Genomic DNA, 12,690 nt, shown 5'->3' with positions numbered 1-12,690 from the left:
GGTGTGGCCAGAGAGCTTGCAGTTCCCTGCCCTCCAGATATGGCTGTCGGGGTGTACAGCGCCCACAAAGCCAAGGACTCTGGCGTCCTCTTTGTCAGCGCGCTGTCCTGCGGTGAGCTTGGTCACAGCGCCACTCTCCAGGTTCTCCTCGACTTCTCTCCTCTCTTCTCACAGACTAGACTCAGACTCACTAACTCCACCTCCAGGCCAGAACTTATAGGGAAGCTCCCCTGAACCCGGGTGTTAGAGCTCCACCTTCTGGTCTGGATTATTAAATGTGCTGGATGCTAGTGTTGCCTGGTAAGGGGACCCCTCCTTGCTTACAGGCATGACATCATCCCCTGTGTGGTAGGCAATGCCACTGTGGACTGTGGCAACAGGACTCCTGGGGTGTCACATATGCCGTCATCAGCATCACTATTCAGACTTTGAAAAGACTCCGGGAGGAAATGGTCCCAGAAAAAGAGGAGGAAGCAGAGGAGGATGCGGAAGGGATAACATTGTCTCTAAGTTCAAGACTTTCATCACACAGGCGGGTGCCAAGAGAGGGTGGATTACTGCGATCAAGGAGGTTGGTGATAACAGACAAACTGTTATAGAAGGTGCAAGATCCGAGGAACCAATGGAGGAGGAAGAGATGATGGGCGAGTAACTGTCAGATGAAGAGGCTAATCCTCTCCTCTCTGTTGTTCGTGGTTGTCGGGAGGGGATGGAGGAAACAAGCATCAGTGTTACCCAGCCACCAACACAGCATGAGCTTGGACCTCATGGTAGAGCCTGACATATCAGTGCCTTCTTGCTTCACTATCTGCAACATGGTCCCCGTATAGTTATGATCAGGAATAATGCTGACTATTGGGTTGACACTCTGTTAGATCCACGTTATAAAACCAAATTTTTCCAGATGATTCCTGCCCTGGAAAGGGACCGGCAAATGCTGGAGTATCGAAACACGCTTTTACGCAACCTTAAGAGAGCTTTTCCCCAAGACAGAAGTGAAGCACACAGTTCCCATCGCAGCTCTAGACTTACAACCTCCAGCACCTCAATTCGTCAACGCCAAAACATTAGAAGCAGCAGTGGTGGAAGTGGAAGAAGCAATTTCTGTGACTACTTTGACACTTTTTTTTTAGACCAACTTGTGCACCAGCACAACACAGTCCAAGTTTTACACGTGGTGAATGAATAGAGAGGATGGTGCAGGAGTATCTAGAACTGAATATCAATAAATGCCATCAGGGAGGGTTTAGACCCTTTCACAATTTGGTCTCCCAAAATGGATGAGTGACCTGAGCTTGCCTCACATGCCTTGGAGGTTTTATCTTGCCCGGCAGCCAGCGTTCTCTCAGAACATGTCTTCAGGACTGCAAGTGGTGTCCGGATGGATAAGTGCAGCCAGCTGTCCCCTGAAAGTGTAGACCGCCTAACTTTCATCAAGGTGAACAAGTCAAGGATATTCAAAGCCTTTTGCACCCCAATCACAGACTGTACAGACTAGGTGATGTTGCATTTTTAGTGTGATGATTAATGTCACGTAACTGCACTCTGTGATATCTTTAGTGTGGCTTCTGTGCCTGCTGTGGCTGCTGCTGATGTTAACACAAATTTGTGGAAATGTGAATAGTCATGGTTGGTCTACATCTGCTGTGTTAGCTGTAGTGGAAGATCTCTTGGTCCCATATTATACTATTTCTATTCTCGTGACAGTTATTCCACTTCAGTGGTGTCAGGCCCTCATTTGTTTAAATGTGAACACTCCTGATTGGGTGTAGTGGTAGACCTGTCAATCTCTATTACACCATTTCTACTGTGGTGAAGTTGATGCCACTTTTGTGGTGTCTGACAGTAATTTTTGGAAATGTGAACACTCCTGGTTGGGTGTCCATCTGCTGGATTTGGTTTAGTGGAATACCTATCGGTCCCTATAAGGGTACGTGTCCACATTCAGGATGGCCGGCGCTTTGGACGGAGCGGAAAAGTCGCTCCGCCCAAAGCTCCACCCCCTTCGTAGACGCAATGATGCCGGATGTGTTCATTGCACACATCCGGAATCATCGCACCCCACACATAGGGCCCTGTGTTTTACCTTGCGGCGGCGCAGCATCGCCGCAAAGTAGACAGACATGCTGCGATCTAAAAAGACGCGCCGCATGTCCGGAGTCTCAGGGCCGCCGGATGCGTGTTACCACGCATAGTGGAGACGGGATTTCATAAACATGCTGTAACATCTGGACGCTGCGTGTTTGACGCTGCGACTCAACGCAGCATCAAACACGCAGCGTTTCCTGAGCGTGGAAACATATCCTAATACTGTTTCTAGTCTCATGAAATTGATGCCTCTTCTGCGGTGTAAGGCCTTCATTTGTTTAAATGTGAACACTCCTGATTGGGTGTCCATCTGTTGGATTGGGTGTAGTGGAAGACCTATCGGTCCCTATTATACTATTTCTACTGTGGTGAAATTGATGGCACTTTTGTGGTGGCTGCCAGTAATTTTTGGAAACGTGAACATTACTGGTTGGGTGTTGGATTTGGTTTAGTGGAAGACCTATTGGTCCCTATTATACTATTTTTACTCTCGTGAAATTGGTGCCACTCCTGGTTGGGTGTCCATCTGTTGGATTGGGTGTAGTGGTAGACCTGTCAGTCCCTATTATACTATCTATACTGTGGTGAAATTGATGCTACTTTTGTGGTGCCTACCAATAATTTTTGGAAATCTAAACACTCCTGGTTGTGTTGCCTGTAGCAGTAGGCCTCCGAGACCATCAGGCCTCCACTTCCTTGGACTCTACTACCCGTGTTACTATCCTTACATTTTTCTGACAATGGTAGTCTACAAATCTGATATTTGTGCCACCTGAGTGTGGCTCAGCATGAAAGCAAGTAGAGGTGTTGCATTTGGTATTAGGGCTTCTAGCAAAGGTGTCCTACACCGATCCCTCACCCACCTCGTCTTACTGTGATGTTCAATTGAAAGCTGTAAATGCTGTCCCAGACCCCGATACCTTATGCCTGGCTGATTTCTGCAGTGCCATGCTACTGTGGCACCCCAGGAGTTCGGGTACCACAGTAGTGCTTCCTTCCTTTTTCGGAGGGTAGTGCTATGTCTGGAAACAAGAGGGATCTCTTTGGCAGGTAAATCACACACACAACATCTTCTGAATCCAGGCCAGGAGAGGGGAGCTCAAAACCCTGTTTTAGGGCAGCTTCCCTGAATAAAGATCCTGGTTTGGAGGAGGAGCTAGTTCAGTCTGGAGCAGACAGTGTGTGAGCGAGGACAGACAGTAAAGGAGCAGAGGAGAGGAACAGGGCTCAGAGGGGAACTGTGATTGGGCACCCTCAGAGCCGAAATGCAGAAACCGAGTACCGGGGGCCCGAGGCTAGAGTGAAACTGTAGGACACTCAGCAGAACCGGAGGGCATAGGATTACATGGATATTGCCCAAATTACGCCTGTGGCACAGCAGCATCCTGGAGCCTGGGGTCACCGTGTAGAGACCCCAGAAAGTACGGCTCAAGCTGCCTGCCATACAGGTACCTGTCCCAGGACATGAGAAAGATCTGAAAGAATTAGGACCTTGTTTGGAACACTTCAGGCAGCAAGGGACTTTAGCAAGCGCAGAGTGGAAGGCTCCTAACCTGACTTGCCAAGGGGATTCCACGTGTTTCCGGGCTGCCAGGACTCCTATGTACCTGTTGCCAGTGCCCTGGACTGTGGCCTGCCAACTACAGTAAACCAGGTAAAGACTTACAACTTGTGTCCTTTACTCATTTACCGGCAACCGTCATCACCACCATACACCTTAGGACCCCTGGGGGCCCCGCTTCACCTGTGGGAAGTGTACCATCAGTGCTGCAATAACATTCCCCCAGAGGACCCCTTTAATGAAGAATCGGTCCCACTACTGACCAAAAACCACAGGTGGCGCCATGACAGGCTTATAAACACTTTTCCCTTAAAATACCGTTCCCTTTAATTGGGCGCCCAGGGTCAAGGATTGGATCGCAGCCACTGTGACATCCCCTTTAAGACCGGACCCGGCACCAAGTACCCCACTGCCCTGATGGGTGACTCACTACAATTAGTACTGTGGGTGAATTGAGGCCACCTTCCTGGAGTCTGGCCCTAATTTGATGTGTTTTGGCAGCATTTGAGGCCGTTATAAGGTGTTTGCTTTTGCCTCCCATTGACTTGAATGGTGTTCGGTTATGTTCAGCGAATATTTAATGAATTAATTGGAGAATATTGCAAATTCGGCGATCGTAATCCGAACCAAACATTGAAATATTTGTTCATCTCTAGTTAGGAATACAATAATTTTTTGGTGGCCTTTGGATTAGGCTTCTATAACACACTAGATGCTACAAACTATTTTAAAGTCAGGTCCCTTACTGTATGACGTTAGGAACACAATAACTTTTTGTGGTCTCTGGATCAGGCCTCTATAACACACTAGATACTACAAGCTATTTTAAAGTCAGGTCCCCTACTGTATGACACTAGAAACAGAAGAAAATTTTTCTGGCCTATGGATCAGGCCTCTATAACACACTACATGCTAAAAATTATTTTAAAGTCGGGTTCCCTACTGTATGATGTCAGGAATGCAAGAATTTTTTGGTGGCCTCTGGATCAGGCCTCTATAACACTTAGATGCTACAAACTATTTTAAATTTTATTAAATTTTGCTCATGTTTCCAATCACGAATCCAAATGTGCCATATTTGCGCCAAATTTTTGTTTGGAGATCGTCTTCTGAACAAATTCGCTCATCACTACTAGCAACCCATTCCATGGACCAAGAATTGATCCACACAGGGGGAAGTCTTAAGGGCCGGTACACAAAAAAGCATCTAGATAGTATATAATGGATTCAGAACCTGAAACATCACAAACCATCCACTCAAAAAAGGAACTAAAAGCTTCAAATAACTAACAAGAGAGCGAGCATACCATCGTTAAACAACAATCAACAAAATATCCCCATCCCAAAAAAACAGCCCAAAAATCACGCTCTGTCAAGATGAACTGGCAACAAACTAAAGGTCTATTCCACATCTGCCTTAGCCATTCCAAACCTCCTAACCCACCTTGAAGCTTCCTCAAAGGACATGTATACCACAGAACAATGCTATGGGTCAATACCATCATTTGCTGACAAACCCCAAGAATAGGAAATATGATGAATCAGTCGAAACTTGTTCAGATCCTTTTTAGGAGCAAATGCTAATGGGCAAATTACTAAATCCAGGAGCGGAGGAGTATCAAATGGACTAGCTATCCAACCCAGGGCAACCTATTTTGCCAGCTTCTCCCATACCAGTGCTGAATCCTTGTACGCGGATTTTAAGTTCTTAACAAGACAATAAATTTTAAATGAGGGGGGGAAAAAAAATCCTAAAACCCACATCGAAACTCGTTATCAACAAATCCGCATTCTCCTGATCGATAAACCTATCTAGATAAGGGAGCATCGTGGTTAACTTCACCTGATTGACTACCAGCTCTCTGACTTCTTAACTGGTCGGCAGGATCGCCCCTCCCTTGAAAGGAATGGCCAAATCTAGTTGGGGCCATTGCGAATCCTATCCTTCTTTTCTTTCTCCATATGTACCGATACTGACACCAGTGCCCTAGCCTGTGACACCCTCGCTAGACTACTTGGCCCCTCACTCTGCCAGAACGGACTCATGCAGCCAAGTGCCCAATATTAAAGATTAAAGGTACCGTCACACTGGACGATATCGCTAGCGATCCGTGACGTTGCAGCGTCCTGGATAGCGATATCGTCCAGTGTGACAGGCAGCAGCGATCAGGCCCCTGCTGTGATATCGCTGGTCGGGGAAGAAAGTCCAGAACTTTATTTCGTCGCTGGATCTCCCGCTGACATCGCTGAATCGGCGTGTGACACCGATTCAGCGATGTCTTCGCTGGTAACCAGGGTAAACATCGGGTTACTAAGCGCAGGGCCGCGCTTAGTAACCCGATGTTTACCCTGGTTACCATCGTTAAAGTAAAAAAAAACAACCACTACATACTTACCTACCGCTGTCTGTCCCCGGCGCTCTGCTTCTCTGCTCTGGCTGTGAGCGCCAGGCAGCCGGAAAGCAGAGCGGTGACGTCACCGCTCTGCTTTCCGGCCGCTGTGCTCACAGTCAGTGCAGAGAAGCAGAGCGCCGGGGACAGACAGCGGTAGGTAAGTATGTAGTGGTTGTTTTTTTTTACTTTAACGATGGTAACCAGGGTAAACATCGGGTTACTAAGTGCGGCCCTGCGCTTAGTAACCCGATGTTTACCCTGGTTACCGGCATAGTTGGTCGCTGGAGAGCGGTCTGTGTGACAGCTCTCCAGCGACCAAACAGAGACGCTGCAGCGATCCGGATCGTTGTCGGTATCGCTGCAGCGTCGCTTAGTGTGACTGTACCTTAAGTGTCCAAAATCAGATAGGCCAAAAAATCTCTGACACTCCCCAACAATCTTTAATCTCATCGTCTCGTCTCCCCAACAATCTTTAATCTCATCGTCTCGTCTCCCCAACAATCTTAAATTACACACCTGATACCAGTAGCGTAGCTACCAGGGGGGCAGAGGGTGCGGCCGCCCCGGGCCCACCGCTCACAGGGGCCCACCCGGAGCTACACTACACTTATAATTAGCTTAGTGGTAGAGCAGGGAGATACGATCTCCCTGCTCTACCTTGGAAAGGGGCTGGAGACAGGCAGTGAAGCTTCGCCCCTCCCCCCAGTGCTGACACTGTCCGTGTGTCCAGCAGACATGCCCACATTGCAGGCTCAGTGAATGTGTCTGTGGCAGAGAAGTCAGGACCATGGCGCTGGGGCTTCCCTCCAGAGAGGAGCACGACAGGGGACACAGTGCTGTAAGTAACAGCTCACACTTCTGCCTGTACAGCTGGAGGTGTCTGCACTGTGCAGGGAGGAGGCGACAGGACGCTGCTCCTCTCCAGAAGACCCAGCCACATGCTGTATCTGCACTCTGTGAGACTAATCTGAATCTAATGGTTCCTCAGACAAGACTGGTCAGTAATGTGCACTGATAGACGTGACCCCGGCTGCAGGACCCCACAGATGAGGATACACGTCGCCTTTTTATATATAGGAAAGAAACATATATCCTCATACTGTATGTGGGTCCTGCAGCCGGGGTCACGTCTATCACTGACCAGTCTTGTCAGTATATATACCTTGGATTTACTGATATGAGATCATACAGACACTGGACTGATAGATCCTGACCCCGGCTATAGGAGATGTATGTATAATGTAATGCAGTCCTATAGCCGGGGTCAGGATCTATCAGTCCAGTGTCTGTATGATCTCATATCAGTAAATCCAAGGTTGTAAACACAAAACCCCCATTATAAAACCTTCTATTAAAAAAAAAAAAGTTTCAATGACTTTATACAGTGTGATAAATAGCCAGACAGAAGAAAAAAAAAGCATCAGAAGTAAGTGTGTATAGAAAAATCACATATGGGTGCGGGCCCCTGAACATATACTCAGTCTAGACAACAAGACCCCAAAGGGGAAGAAGGGAAAAAGAGGGGAGTAGACGAGCCAGGGGGTGTACTTTCTTCTTTAGAAGTAATATTCTACCTCCCCCTCTTTCTTCTGGTTGGCTCCTTTCCTTTTCCCTCTTTGGGATCTTGTCCAGACAACAGTATTTTTTTTAGGGTTAGGCTACTTTCACACTTGCGTTATTAGGCGTATGTCGCAATGCGTCGTTTTGGAGAAAGAACGCATCCTGCAAAGTTGCCCGCAGGATGTGTTTTTTCTCCATTGACTTGCATTAGCAACACATTGCGACGTATGGCCACACGTCGCATCCGTCGTGCGACGGATGCGTAGTGTTTTTGGCGGACGCGACGCACAAAAAAAGTTCAATGTAACTTTTTTTGTGCGTCGTGACCACCATTTTCGACCGCGCATGCGCAGCCGAAACTCTGCCCCCTCCTTCCCGCTAATCGCAATGGGCAGCGGATGCGTTGTAAAACTGCATCCGCTGCCCACGTTGTGCTACATTTAACACACTGTCACACCAAATAAACCCAGACTCATAATAGAACAGTGGCCAGAGAACATATCTCGGCTCACTTCACAAGCTACTCCCCATATAACGATATACATATAGGAGGACAACGGGAGTTTTTAGAAAAAGATACATATTTATTAGAAAACTAGTAAAAAAATTAACACACAATCAAAATCACTGTAGAAATCTCTCCTGGGACCCCACATAAACCAAGGATCTTACCACATGAAGATGCCCCCTGGATTGGGCGCTACCCCCAACGCACGTTTCGCTGCCGTTATACTGCTTTCTCAAGGGGATGTGTTGTTTCTGTGGGCTGTAGGACCTTATATCCCATAATTCCCAGGTCACATGCTAATCATGTGACCGGGTGAGTCATCCGGGTGGTAAGATCCTTGGTTTATGTGGGGTCCCAGGAGAGATTTCTACAGTGATTTTTGGTGTTAGACACATATGGTTCCCTGGGACACACTTTATCTTCACCCTTGTTTGCGGTAGGATGTGTCTCCCTTTATTGCATTCATTACCTTCCCACATGCACACAGCCACAGTGGCTATACTTGCAGGACGTGGGGTGTGTAGGTTGTTTTGCCATTAGGAGGTATTTTTCTCCGCTCCTGGGGGTCACTTAGGAGATTTAGGATCTTATTTGTGTCATATTTTGAGTATGGTTACATTTGGTCCACACTTTATATATATCTACATGTATGTCCCTCTGGTATGTTTCATTTGAGTTTTTTAATTGTGTGTTAATTTTTTTACTAGTTTTCTAATAAATATGTATCTTTTTCTAAAAACTCCCGTTGTCCTCCTATATGTATATTTAACACACTGTCCAGCGGTACATCGGGCTGACGCATGGCGATGGCCCCGTACCGATAGAAGTGTGAAAGCAGCCTTACCTGGATAAATTCTGGAAGCTATACCAATACACTGGCCTCTATACGCACCCACTGGCTGTTTCTATTTTCTTCTATTTAGCTCTTTGTTAAGTATATCAGGCATGTAAAAGTAGCAGCCCACAGACAGGGACAGACAGTGACCAGATTCTAAAGAGTGGGAGCTATTGCAAGTTCCATTATACAGCATGGGAGCTACTGCGGGGGTCATTATACAGTGTGAGAGGTAATGCAAGGGCCGTTATACAGTTTGGAAGCTGCTGTCGGGCCATCATACAGTGTAGGGGCGTATATACAGTGTTGGGACCACTGTGGGGGCTGTAAAGGGTTTGGGGCTACTGTGAGAGCACATAGACATTTTAGTATTTAAGAGCACAATGGTGGCATTACTATGTGAAGCAGTATGAGGAACAATGCTTTTGTACCACACAGCAGGTGCAGTAATAGGGACACATACGGCAGCAGCGGCTCAGTATTGGGGTATCAGGGGCAGTAATAGGGACACATACGGCAGCAGCGGCTCAGTATTGGGGTATCAGGTGCAGTAATAGGGACACATACGGCAGCAGCGGCTCAGTATTGGGGTATCAGGTGCAGTAATAGGGACACATATGGCAGCAGCGGCTCAGTATTGGGATATCAGGTGCAGTAATAGGGACACATACGGCAGCAGCGGCTCAGTATTGGGGCATCAGGTGCAGTAATAGGGACACATACGGCAGCAGCGGCTCAGTATTGGGGTATTAGGTGCAGTAATAAGGACACATACGGCAGCAGAGGCTGAGTATTGGGGTATCAGGTGCAGTAATAGGGACACATACGGCAGCAGCGGCTCAGTATTGGGGTATCAGGTGCAGTAATAGGGACACATACGGCAGCAGAGGCTCAGTATTGGGGTATTAGGTGCAGTAATAGGGACACATACGGCAGCAGCGGCTCAGTATTGGGATATCAGGTGCAGTAATAGGGACACATACGGCAGCAGAGGCTCAGTATTGGGGTATTAGGTGCAGTAATAGGGACACATACGGCAGCAGCGGCTCAGTATTGGGGTATCAGGGGCAGTAATAGGGACACATACGGCAGCAGCGGTTCAGTATTGTGGTGTCAGGTGCAGTAATAGGGTCACATACGGCAGCAGCGGCTCAGTATTGGGGTATCAGGGGCAGTAATAGGGACACATACGGCAGCAGCGGTTCAGTATTGTGGTGTCAGGTGCAGTAATAGGGTCACATACGGCAGCAGCTGCTCAGTATTGGGGCATTAGGGGCAGTAATAGGGACACATACGGCAGCAGCGGCTCAGTATTGGAGTATTAGGTGCAGTAATAGGGACACATACGGCAGCAGTGGCTCAGTATTGGGGTATTAGGTGCAGTAATAGGGACACATACGGCAGCAGTGGCTCAGTATTGGGGCATTAGGGGCAGTAATAGGGACACATACGGCAGCAGCGGCTCAGTATTGGGGTATCAGGGGCAGTAATAGGGACACATACGGCAGCAGTGGCTCAGTATTGGGGTATTAGGTGCAGTAATAGGGACACATACGGCGGCAGCGGCTCAGTATTGGGGCATTAGGGGCAGTAATAGGGACACATACGGCAGCAGTGGCTCAGTATTGGGGTATTAGGTGCAGTAATAGGGACACATACGGCGGCAGCGGCTCAGTATTGGGGCATTAGGGGCAGTAATAGGGACACATACGGCAGCAGCGGTTCAGTATTGTGGTGTCAGGTGCAGTAATAGGGTCACATACGGCAGCAGCGGCTCAGTATTGGGGTATTAGGTGCAGTAATAGGGACACATACGGCAGCAGCGGCTCAGTATTGGGGTATCAGGGGCAGTAATAGGGACACATACGGCAGCAGCTGCTCAGTATTGGGGCATTAGGGGCAGTAATAGGGACACATACGGCAGCAGCGGCTCAGTATTGGGGTATTAGGTGCAGTAATAGGGACACATACGGCAGCAGTGGCTCAGTATTGGGGTATTAGGTGCAGTAATAGGGACACATACGGCAGCAGTGGCTCAGTATTGGGGCATTAGGGGCAGTAATAGGGACACATACGGCGGCAGCGGCTCAGTATTGGGGTATTAGGTGCAGTAATAGGGACACATACGGCAGCAATGGCTCAGTATTGGGGTATTAGGTGCAGTAATAGGGACACATACGGCAGCAGTGGCTCAGTATTGGGGTATCAGGGGCAGTAATAGGGACACATACGGCAGCAGTGGCTCAGTATTGGGGTATTAGGTGCAGTAATAGGGACACATACGGCGGCAGCGGCTCAGTATTGGGGCATTAGGGGCAGTAATAGGGACACATACGGCAGCAGCGGCTCAGTATTGGGGTATCAGGTGCAGTAATAGGGTCACATACGGCAGCAGCGGCTCAGTATTGGGGTATCAGGGGCAGTAAAAGGGACACATACGGCAGCAGAGGCTCAGTATTGGGGTATCAGGTGCAGTAATAGGGACACATACGGCAGCAGAGGCTCAGTATTGTGGTGTCAGGTGCAGTAATAGGGACACATACGGCAGCAGCGGCTCAGTATTGGGGTATCAGGGGCAGTAATAGGGACACATACGGCAGCAGCAGCTCAGTATTGGGGTATCAGGTGCAGTAATAGGGACACATACGGCAGCAGCGGCTCAGTATTGGGGTATCAGGGGCAGTAATAGGGACACATACGGCAGCAGCAGCTCAGTATTGGGGTATCAGGGGCAGTAATAGGGACACATACGGCAGCAGCAGCTCAGTATTGGGGTATCAGGTGCAGTAATAGGGACACATACGGCAGCAGCGGCTCAGTATTGGGGTATCAGGTGCAGTAATAGGGACACATACGGCAGCAGCGGCTCAGTATTGGGGTATTAGGTGTAGTAATAGGGACACATACGGCAGCAGCGGCTCAGTATTGGGATATTAGGTGCAGTAATAGGGACACATACGGCAGCAGCGGCTCAGTATTGGGGTATCAGGGGCAGTAATATGGACACATACGGCAGCAGTGGCTCAGTATTGCGGTGTCAGGTGCAGTAATAGGGACACATACGGCAGCAGCGGCTCAGTATTGGGGTATCAGGGGCAGTAATAGGGACACATACGGCAGCAGCGGCTCAGTATTGGGGTATCAGGGGCAGTAATAAGGACACATACGGCAGCAGCGGGTCAGTATTGGGGTATCAGGTGCAGTAATAGGGACACATACGGCAGCAGCGGCTCAGTATTGGGGTATCAGGTGCAGTAATAGGGACACATACGGCAGCAGAGGCTCAGTATTGGGGTATCAGGGGCAGTAATAGGGACACATACGGCAGCAGCGGCTCAGTATTGGGGTATCAGGGGCAGTAATAGGGACACATACGGCAGCAGCGGCTCAGTATTGGGGTATCAGGTGCAGTAATAGGGACACATACGGCAGCAGAGGCTCAGTATTGGGGTATCAGGTGCAGTAATAGGGACACATACGGCAGCAGAGGCTCAGTATTGGGGTATCAGGGGCAGTAATAGGGACACATACGGCAGCAGCGGCTCAGTATTGGGGTATCAGGGGCAGTAATAGGGACACATACGGCAGCAGCGGGTCAGTATTGGGGTATCAGGTGCAGTAATAGGGACACATACGGCAGCAGCGGCTCAGTATTGGGGTATCAGGTGCAGTAATAGGGACACATACGGCAGCAGAGGCTCAGTATTGGGGTATCAGGTGCAGTAATAGGGACACATACGGCAGC

The sequence above is a fragment of the Ranitomeya imitator genome, chromosome 2 (assembly GCF_032444005.1).
Source record: "Ranitomeya imitator isolate aRanImi1 chromosome 2, aRanImi1.pri, whole genome shotgun sequence".
In the NCBI taxonomy this organism is placed as follows: Eukaryota; Metazoa; Chordata; class Amphibia; order Anura; family Dendrobatidae; genus Ranitomeya; species Ranitomeya imitator.
Note: the sequence above shows the minus strand (reverse complement) of the source record.